General features: G+C 41.2%; 1 non-coding gene across 1 annotated transcript; it reads left to right on the plus strand.

Annotated features, from left to right (window-relative positions):
• Positions 1-364: 364 nt before the first annotated feature.
• On the plus strand, positions 365-437 carry Trnar-acg. The gene has a single exon. It is a non-coding gene; the product is annotated as a tRNA-Arg (tRNA).
• The last annotated feature ends 9868 nt before the right edge of the window (positions 438-10305 follow it).

The following is a 10305-nucleotide window of genomic DNA, read 5'->3' on the forward strand; positions in this document are numbered from 1 at the left end:
TAACCAAAGGCTGGACGACAGATATTAGGACTGCGACGGCCACACGTCTTGTCTTCAGGCGTGTATAATTAAAATCACAACGTTATTAAAAGTGTAGGTCAGGAATCCACAGACCGTGATTCGGCTTCAGTGTTCGTTCTTGTAAATTGACAACAAAACTGAGCCAAATATCAAAACTATTCCGAAATGGAGTATTAAGTTTCACATTAAATTGTGTAAATAATGTTTTTTAAATACGTCTTTGTTATTATATTTGTTAAATAAAATGTTTCCAAAACAAGGAATATAACCTAATGTTGTTAGTCCGCAGTACTATACATCTTTGGTCTTGATCAATTACTCCTCAACTTCTACGTGAAACGTAGGCCCTGTGGCGCAATGGATAACGCGTCTGACTACGGATCAGAAGATTCCAGGTTCGAATCCTGGCAGGGTCGTACATTTTTACAGCTGAATAAACCCTATACGTCTGTTCTTGTTTCTTAATGGTTTTTAAATAGTTCGTTAAAATCTGCAACCGTAGTCTGTCTGGCATGGCGGATCGTACGGTTATTATAGATTGACTGCTTCCTCCGTGATTCGAACATGTAACTAGACACACAGTTTTTTGCTCAGTTTCGCAAATTTTATTATGATTACTGCACAACCTAGGTTTCAGGTTAAAAGCCCATTGTCAAGTACATTACTGATTACAAAGATGATCAAGCAAAGATAAACTCGGCGACAAGACAAGGATAAACATCTCGACTTGTTAACGTGTCGATCGTTCCCTTAATGTAAACTACTTCCATGACCCTTTTTTTGACAAATTACGTATGGAATTACACAATACAGCAATTAAACTAACGTGGTTAAACATACCTAGGAATATAGTTATGCATTTACTCAAGGATTTAGGCCCAAAGTTTTAATTCTATCCAGGTGTTGCGATATCATCTAAAAGAGGTGAATAATTGAATTGGGTTTGCTCATTTAATAATAGGCGTGGGGATGTACACATCTAATTTCTAGAATTTCTAACTGGCTGAGTTTTTCCCCTTTTCTTCTATATGTAAGATTTCTACATCTACTATGTATTTGTGGTTTTTGTGATGGCAATGTTCCGCACACGCTGATTCAGGGTTCTCAGTCTCCAGCGTCAATAGTGTTCTTTAAGCATGGTGCAGATTGACCTGCCTGTCTGTCCAGTGGAGCAGGATCGGCGCCGCCGGCATATGATCTTATAACCCCCGTTCTTTTGCACTGAACAACTGCTTAAAGAAAAGAACTATTAAAGTAATTTACGTTATGCCAGTGATCAATACAGTAAGAAGTTGAGATGTTTATCTTTGCCTTATCATGTTTATCATTGCTTCATCATCTTTGGTATCAGTAATGTATTTTAAAATGGGCTTATAATCCAAAACCTAAGTTGTGCAGTAACTATAATAAAATTTGTGAAACAAGGCAAACACTGTTTGTTTCGTTAATTTACGATGGTTCATCAAGAAATTAAATTAAAATGATTTCGAACATGTAAATTAACTTTAACTTTCAGACAATGAAGCCTGTTGAACGACTAACAGTAGAAGAAATGAGACATAAAAGGAAGTAGCTTTTTGGATATCCGTCCGTCACAATGTACACCTGCACTCAATACGCATGATTTGAACCCTGGGTTGTGATGGTCGCCAACGGTGAAGTACAGTTTGATAACTATCACAGAAACTTATGAAAGAAAAAACAGAGCAGCGCCGCAGTGTCGTTAGTAAACGAAAGCTGAAATGAACATCAAAGTTAATAAAACAAATTATGTGTGTGTCAGTCAACAAATCTAGATTTTAAGTCCTATCCGCCGAAATATTAAAAATATCAGGATGTAAGTAACATGTAGACGTCCTAGCCAGACCATTGCTTCTCACAGGAACGGGAGTTTCGCATGGAAACGGGAAAAGATAAAATGAATACTAACAATTTTAAATATTGGATGGGAAGTTCCTTCCCCTCCTATAAAAAGAGGAAGAGTAAATTATACGTAAATACAGTCTGTTCCGACAGACATTTTCAGCTATCCACGTAACATCTTACACACTCATCTATGTATATCAGTGACTTAAACAGTCACGGTGACAGTCTGAGGTTGATACGTTTGTATGTAAAATGCTGATTTTTCAATGAAATAGTCGCAGTAACTTACAGATAACCAAACTGTGTGAAAATACCATACATGAAGCCTCAATTTAAGTTGTAATGAAGAAGCATGAACGCATTGATGGGCTGCGTTTTGCAGACTGCTTGTTAGTTCAGTCCCCACTATAGTCGACTATGGGGATAAATATGCACACTTCAACGGGTAGAGCGTTGACTTACTTTTGGGCTCTTATCTCGAGAGCTATGGAAACATGAGACACAAAACAAATACAAAAAATATTAACAAACGAATGTAAGATAACAGCAAATATACATTTAGAATGGTTACTCATATCACAGGTTCATCAGAGTCCTATATGCGAGGAACTTAACTTTACAGTAGACTTTCGAGGGACCTTTATGAAGTCTTTACAGTCCCCTTACCTGGTTCTGATGCGGTTGAGGCGGGTCCCGATTTTTCTTGGTAGACTTAATTTTTAGTTGAGTCTCCAGGCGACGTCCAGACTACGGTGTCCAGTTATTTCTCCAGCAATCTTCCAAATAGAAGAGTAGATTCGTAGAGGCTGTAGAAATCTCATACATATTTTCTATATTGAAGCCTGGTAAGTGGAAGGTGAGGAAGAATTTTATTGGTTGGAAATTTTCCAAGAAGTAATTCGTTGCATATCTTACTCCATTCTTAGTACAATACCTGTTATCGTCGGAGATCGGATAATGCTGTATTAGATATGATGGTAGACTCAGAGCAAAATCCTGCTACAGCAAACCATCTGGAAGTTCACACAAAAAAAGGCGGTAAGACTAGATATCTTCTCTCGGCCAGAGATAATTACAGAAACGAGTTGTTGTTAACCACCAAGGAAATGTTTCGTGTTTGCCATTATTCGTTATGTTATCGTACACATGTTTATTTGAATGTGTTCAGGTTATCTACTTAAGACTTCGCTAACTCAGAGTGTTGATTTTCACAGTCCATGCCTTCGAGAAGCAACAGTTATTTTCTGGAGATGAAGGCTCACCGGAAACCTACTTTATTTCAGGATATACTTCGCATGTCTCCGACAACTGTTCAAAAATACGGGCTAGTCCGTGTTTTGAACCCAATACCTGTCACACCATAAGCGAGAACTTTTTTGTAACACAACACACTTTTATTTACAAATTAATAAATACATTTGTACAGACGATGATATCTTTGAGTTTCGAGTGCGCAATTTCTGTATTTTTATTAAAAGTCTTTTTGTTTCGATTGTCCTTTGTTTTGTTTTTCACAAAATTGCTTTGTTCAAGCATCTTCGTTGTTTGCTGCATTTTATTTGCTTGCGAATTGTCTTACAATGGCTTTGTAAGTTTTTTATTCCTAGTCCTATAGTTGGCTGTAGCAAAGCGCCATTAAATTTTATTGGCGGCAGTTTTGTTTCTGATTTGAAATTAAAATATTTGTTGGTATAAGTTAGATAATATTGCCTTTCTGTAGTTGCTGACATGTGAAAAAATTGATATTAATTAAATGCCGTAAGTCAGCAACTCTTTAAAAATTTAAAAAATAAAAAGATATATATAAAAATAATATACTGGATTTAAAAAAAATAAATTTGAAATTGAGGAAATCACATTTTACATGTGAAGAACTCTTTGGGAATCTTACTAATACGCAAGGAGTCACAAACAAAGTTAATAAACACAACCTGATAACTGATATGAATTTCAGTGTGATGGTTTATTTTTGACAAGCTTTGTGACGAAAGATTGTTGTCATTTTCATGGAGACACTCTTTTGTTAGGCAAAATGAAAAAAAGACACATAAAAAGCCGCGCGGTTAGAAGCGCCATGTAACGGATTGCGCGGCGCCTCCCGCCGGACGTTCGAATCCTTCCTCGGTCGTGTGTGTGTGTGTGTGTGTGTGTGTTGTTCTTAGCGTAAGTTATTTTAAATAGTGTAAGTCTAGGAACCGATGACCTCACCAGTTTGGTCCCATAGGAATTCACAAACATTTGGACACACAGAAAACAATGTAATAAACACTTGTTTTTCTGTGATGTTACGATATAGTTGGTAGGCTGTACTATTTTTCGTAAGAGAGAATACACTGTAAACCTTAAAACGTTATACTCCTTCATGGAACACTGCGGTTTTGTACTTTATTTACATGTACTTCTGTGGTGCTGGAGGGTGTCCGCGGCAGCGACAACAATGGCAGGAGGAGGAGGAGGAGGAGGAGGAGGAGGAGAGGGGGGGGGGGTGGCTGCTGTCGGGCGTGGCCACTCATGGGGGGTACGGGGGTTGTGCCTGAAGGCGGCGTCCAGCGGGATCTGTAGGTAGCTCTCGAACGTCGCCCGGTAGCTGCTTTTCTGCGTTGTCCTCCCAGAGATCTGTGGGAACTGCAGCTTGTCCGTCTGGTTCTTTGCAATTATGGCGTGCGCTGTCATAGCTAGTGTCCAGGTGGCGGCAACGCGAAAGCTTTTCGCAGGAGGGGCGGTGAGTGACATGATTTCTACAGTTCTGTGATTCTTCTGTTCATGTGGGCTTACGTCTGCGCGGCGTTGGCGGGGGGGGGGGGGGGGGGGGGTGACGTCACGCGGGCTGCGTGGCTTTCTTGAAAGACGCCCCGAGTGCTATTTTCAGGAAGTTCATGAAGTCTGTCCTGATCCTCTTGGCAAACATAGCTTTCTTATTTTCGTCCCATAGATATGATAGTCTATTGCGTGTCTGTGCTCTAGTTTAACAATGGTCAAACAGGTGTTACACACAGAAGTACTTGATTCATTTACATCAATTGCAATAGTATTTTTATAGATCATACGATGCTATTTTGTAAATGTTTGTTCTAGGGTGCCAACGCCAATCAAATCAACTTAACGGCCGAACTCTCGACGAACGCAAAACAAAGGTGGTTCTTGTGCAGCGAAAGGATACGTACAAGGTGACACATTCGTATGAGGCACAATATGCTGTCACTATATGTAGAAAATTACTGCCAACGGTCTACGTTTGCTTGTAAGAGACCACTGGATCATTTGATCCGACGGTGCGAAAAGCAGCTGATGAGTACGACAAACACAAAAACGTTACGATAACATCTTCAAAGTCCGGAAAACTTACAACAGTACCATATACGAAATTTCTAATTGTCTTGAAGCCGTAGTTGAGAGAACAATAATTTTACGCTCGATTCATGGGGAGGGCAAACGAAACAGGTTTTGTACGACGTTGGTGCAGCCCTGCGACTCAAATGGCTCTAAGCGCTATAGGACTTAACATCTGAGGTCATCAGTCCCCTAGGCTTAGAACTACTTAAACCTAACTAACCAAAGGACATCACACACATCCATGCCCGAAGCAGGATTCGAACCTGCGACCGTAGCAGCAGCGCGGTTCCGGACTGAAGTGCCTAGAACCGTTCGGTCACAGAAGCCGGCAGCTCTGCGACGTTTATTTTTATAGACGGGTGATAAACCTTACAAAGAGACTAAAATTGCTTACACATCATCGAACACAGTAGAGAGAGAGCTTAAAGAGAAGACCGCTTAAGAATTCAATCAATGTACACCATCAGTTGCCAGCACCAATATTCGGTGATATGATCAGATGTGTGTGGTAAGGCGCGGAACCGTGTGATGACCTAGAACCGTTTATGAACCTAAACCAAGTTTGTTTTGCACAAAAAACACTGAAAAAACATGGTCGTGCAATAAAAAAAATGGTTCAAATGGCTCTGAGCACTACGGGACTTAACTTATGAGTTCATCAGTCCCCTAGAACTTAGAACTAGTTAAACCTAACTAACCTAAGGACACCACACACATTCACGCCCGAGGCAGGATTCCAACCTGCAACCGTAGTGGTCGCGCGGTTCCAGACCGTAGCGCCTAGAACCGCTCGGCCACTCCGGCCGGCTGCTCGTGCAAAAACTCGGCGTTCACTACATGTGCTATATAATTAATTGTTTTGCATGTTTTTACGATCAGTGTCGTCCTTATTTGGGCAATGCTCCATACATGTCACAAAGGTACGTACAGTGATTTCAGTGATTCGATTCAAAATGGTCGTCTATCCTTCGAAAAATATTTTGTTTTCCTGTTTTTTCTGGATAAATATTATGCAAAACATAAAATCCTTAAATACTGATAATTTTGTGCTATATAATTAATTGTTTTGCATGTTTTTACGATCAGTGTCGTCCTTATTTGGGCAATGCTCCATACATGTCACAAAGGTACGTACAGTGATTTCAGTGATTCGATTCAAAATGGTCGTCTATCCTTCGAAAAATATTTTGTTTTCCTGTTTTTTCTGGATAAATATTATGCAAAACATAAAATCCTTAAATACTGATAATTTTGACAGCCATAATAGATCTGTTTGTTAGAGTTACGTGAATAAAAACGCAGGAGCAGCGAGGTCCGATACAGAGATGTTACGCTTCTGAAACTATACACTTAACGGCATTGCTACTGGACTCCTTGCCTGTTACTGAACACACAATAATATATACATGCACACCAAAAACTTTCAAGCATAATTGTCTCGAAAACGCTTGAGTGCTGCACCTTGCTCTTTACATAAGTTGAAGCCTTAGCCACACTCTACACACCCTGTCGACATGAATCACATCAGTGAGGCAAGTATGTACGGTCTCCTTGTAAGACGAATATGAGGGGTGCAGGTGCTTTAGCGCTGCTAAATGAATCGCCACACGTGGTGTAGCAATAACTAAACGCCGTTGTTTCTTTCTTTTGATCAAAATTCTGTTCGAGACTAAGTAGAATATTGACACAAGTATACAGTTTGTGTATCTATATAGAGCTCACCCCAGTGAAGTTTGCGGACTGGGGAAAGGCTACTTCCGGGCGACGATTAACTCAGTCATCCAGTGAGTCACCGAATCGAGTCATCAGTAGCAGCCCAGTCACTGTCGCAGTTAGCTCAGCCAGCTCAGCCTCTAGCGCAGTGTTAGTCAGTGCCTAGTGACCAGAGTAGTGTACATAGCGGCGACTTGTACTTCACCGGTAATGAGGCTAACGTGGACTATTACGTGAGAGCTTGTACCACAAAACCTGGACTAAGTGTTACCTGTCTATGTCCCAGATAGTAGAACACAGAAATAGATCTCAAAGTTCTCTGATCCATCACTTCCTTACAAATCTTAGAACAATATGATTCGGTTGCCATAGCGGCCGATGAGTTTGACCAGGCCCCGATTTGTCGAGTCGCGTCACCCCTTGCCCGCGACCGCCCCAAGCAGCCAAAACAATGAGCGCGTACTCACAAGGGGAGGCCGCCGATTGTGAAATTCAGATTCGATTCATACTGCGCATAATAAAAGCTCATGGCCAGAGGTGTAATGTGGCAAAGCACCAAGATGCACGTCTCAGCCGTTGTCGAGAAAATCGACAGTTAAAAGAAACCGTTACGGTGAAATACACTCTACGATTAACGATTTCCTAGAGCGTCATAGCGCAGCGGTAAGCGCTGGGGTTCGTAATCCGAAGGTCGCCGGATCGAATCTCGCGACATGCAATATTTTTTTATTATTAGTTTTTTGCAATTCAAATATAACTATTAATGAATTGCTTATGCATGTTGGTGAAGGCGGATCGCTCTCCAATTGTACCGCCTCTATTTTTCCGTTTGTTTAACAGGGTGTACCAAAGCTGTCCCGTCCGCACTGATTTTCGACGATGTCATAAGTTGCGCTAGGGACCGCATCTACCTTCTTTCGAAGTTAGCAGGCAACTACGCTGTTATGTGGCGGCTCGTTTCGGCCCATTCAACATCTGTCCTTCAAGTGTAACGAGCGAGTAACGGAGTTTATATTTCATACCTGCCACAACAAGTTTGTTCGTGGGGTCTCTATTCTAATTCGAACGTTTGACTTATGCTATACGTATTCGTTTTTACGTCTTCCGTTAACTATACGTGGTTAACATTATGAAGGCAATTAATAACATTTGTAAAATACAACTTTGTTTGCGGAAAACATAATGATGTTCGAAGTCGCCAGTTTTTCCACGACAAACGGCTTTCAACAACTTATTATATGCATAATTGTTGCAACTGATTGCCGGGAATTATATATATATATATATATATATATATATATATATATATATATATATATATATGAATTACAAAAAACAAATACTAAAAAAAAAGTTGCATGGAACGACATTCGATCCGACGACCTTCGGATTACGAACCCGAGCGCTTACCGCTGCACCACCACGCTGTAGAAAATTACTTATCGTAGAGAGTATTTCACCGCAACGGTTTCTTTTAACTGTCGATTTTCTCGACAACGGCTGAGAAGTGCATTTTGGTGCTTTGCCACGTTACACCTCTGGCCATGAGCTTTTATTATGTGCAGTATGAATCGAATCTGAATTTCACAATTGGCGGCCTCCCCTTGTCAGCCGCGCGGACAGCCACGTTGACAAGTAAACAGGCCTGTGAACTTAATGAAGTTTTGCCCTAGATGTTTTACTCGCCATAACGCAACGTGTTACATGTGTGGAAAAAAGGCCATGTCCAAGTCGCTTGTTTGCTATAGCACAAAAACGCCAATTTTGCCCGCTCTGAAAAAAATAGGCTCGTGCATATGCATTGAACGTTGTGTTTTCCAATCCTACAACGGGTTCCGTCAAATATAAATTTAGATAGCGCCTCCTCCTCGCTCTAGTGCCATGGGATGACGTTCTAACAAATTATTTCTCTCATTGTGCATTGCTGGCCGTTTCAGTTACACACAAGTGCTTCAGTAACTTTGCTTAATTGTGCCACGTGCGAGCCTGCCGGTGTGGCCGTGTCAGTCTGGAACCGCGTGACCGCTACGGTCGCAGGTTCGAATCCTGCCTCGGGCATGGATGTGTGTGATGTCCTTAGGTTAGTTAGGTTTAAGTAGTTCTAAGTTCTAGGGGACTGATGACCACAGATGTTAAGTCCCATAGTTCTCAGAGCCATTTGAGCCACGTGCGAACAGTTAGTGTCACCACGCCTTTCTGAATTTAGCAAGCACCTCACTGCTTCCAACAGACAGGAAGTTCCAGTGCTCGGACGGTATAGTTTGCCTGCCACTTACAGAGCTCACACCAGGACAGTGAATTTTGCTGTGTTGAAATGAAGATACCGTGAGAACATTTTCGGTTTAGATGCCTTTGATTTGTTTGACCTTAGCATCTACGACAATGTACTGTCAGTCTCTACATTTGCACCAAAAGATAGTGTCGCTAGCTTGCTTAAAAAAATGTCGTGAACTATTTTCAGAAGGAATTGGAAAAGCAAATAACTTCGTAGCGCGTTTTGCATTGAAAGACAATGCACACACAGCCTAGTTTTTTTCGGGCCCGCCCCATTTCAGTTGCTTTAGGAGACAAAGTAGCCAGTGAATTGAAATAATTCCTCCCATTCAAGCTAGTCAATGGGAAAGTCCTCTCGTTTTGTTGCCTAAGCCATCTGGTCGCATTTGCATTTGTGTTGACTTAAAGTCTATTGTTAACCCACAGACAGTGGTTGACATTTTTCCGTTACCTCGCCCTGAGGAACTCATGGACAGGCTTGGTGCAGGACGTACGTTTTCTAAGACAGATTTGCGTGATGCCTACGTGCAAATGCCATTGGATAAAGTATTATAAAGAGTGTTTAATGTAAATACACACTTAGGACTGTTCAAATATTTGCGTTTGTCCTTCTGCAGTGCTTTCACACCCGCCATTTTTCAACATTACTTGGAACAGCTGACTGCTAAAGTGTCATTTTCTTCAAACTACCTTGACGAAATTGTCGTCTCAGGTCGTACACCAGAGGAACACATTGCCAATTTGCGTACTCTTTTTCGAGTGTTGTCAGAAGCAGGATTCATGTGTCGTCTCGAACAGTGGCTTTTTTCAAACTGAGCTACAGTATTTTGGTCATGTGATACAGTAAGGGTGTGCTCCCCCACCAATCTGATTTGCTTGCAATCCGTGACCTTCCTGTTCCTCACAGTGTGTCTGAACTGCATTCAATACTAGGCAAGACGACGTGCTACATTCGTTTCATACCGAATGTTCCTCAGATCGCGGCTCCATTTCTCACTTAAATTGGAAACACACACGCAGAAAAGGAGAAAACTGACGATTAATGCAAACAAGCAAGAACAAAACACTCTACGTCAAGCAACGGTGGTTGGCCGCGGA

This window comes from Schistocerca piceifrons, chromosome 2 (genome assembly GCF_021461385.2).
Source record: "Schistocerca piceifrons isolate TAMUIC-IGC-003096 chromosome 2, iqSchPice1.1, whole genome shotgun sequence".
Taxonomy (NCBI): domain Eukaryota; kingdom Metazoa; phylum Arthropoda; class Insecta; order Orthoptera; family Acrididae; genus Schistocerca; species Schistocerca piceifrons.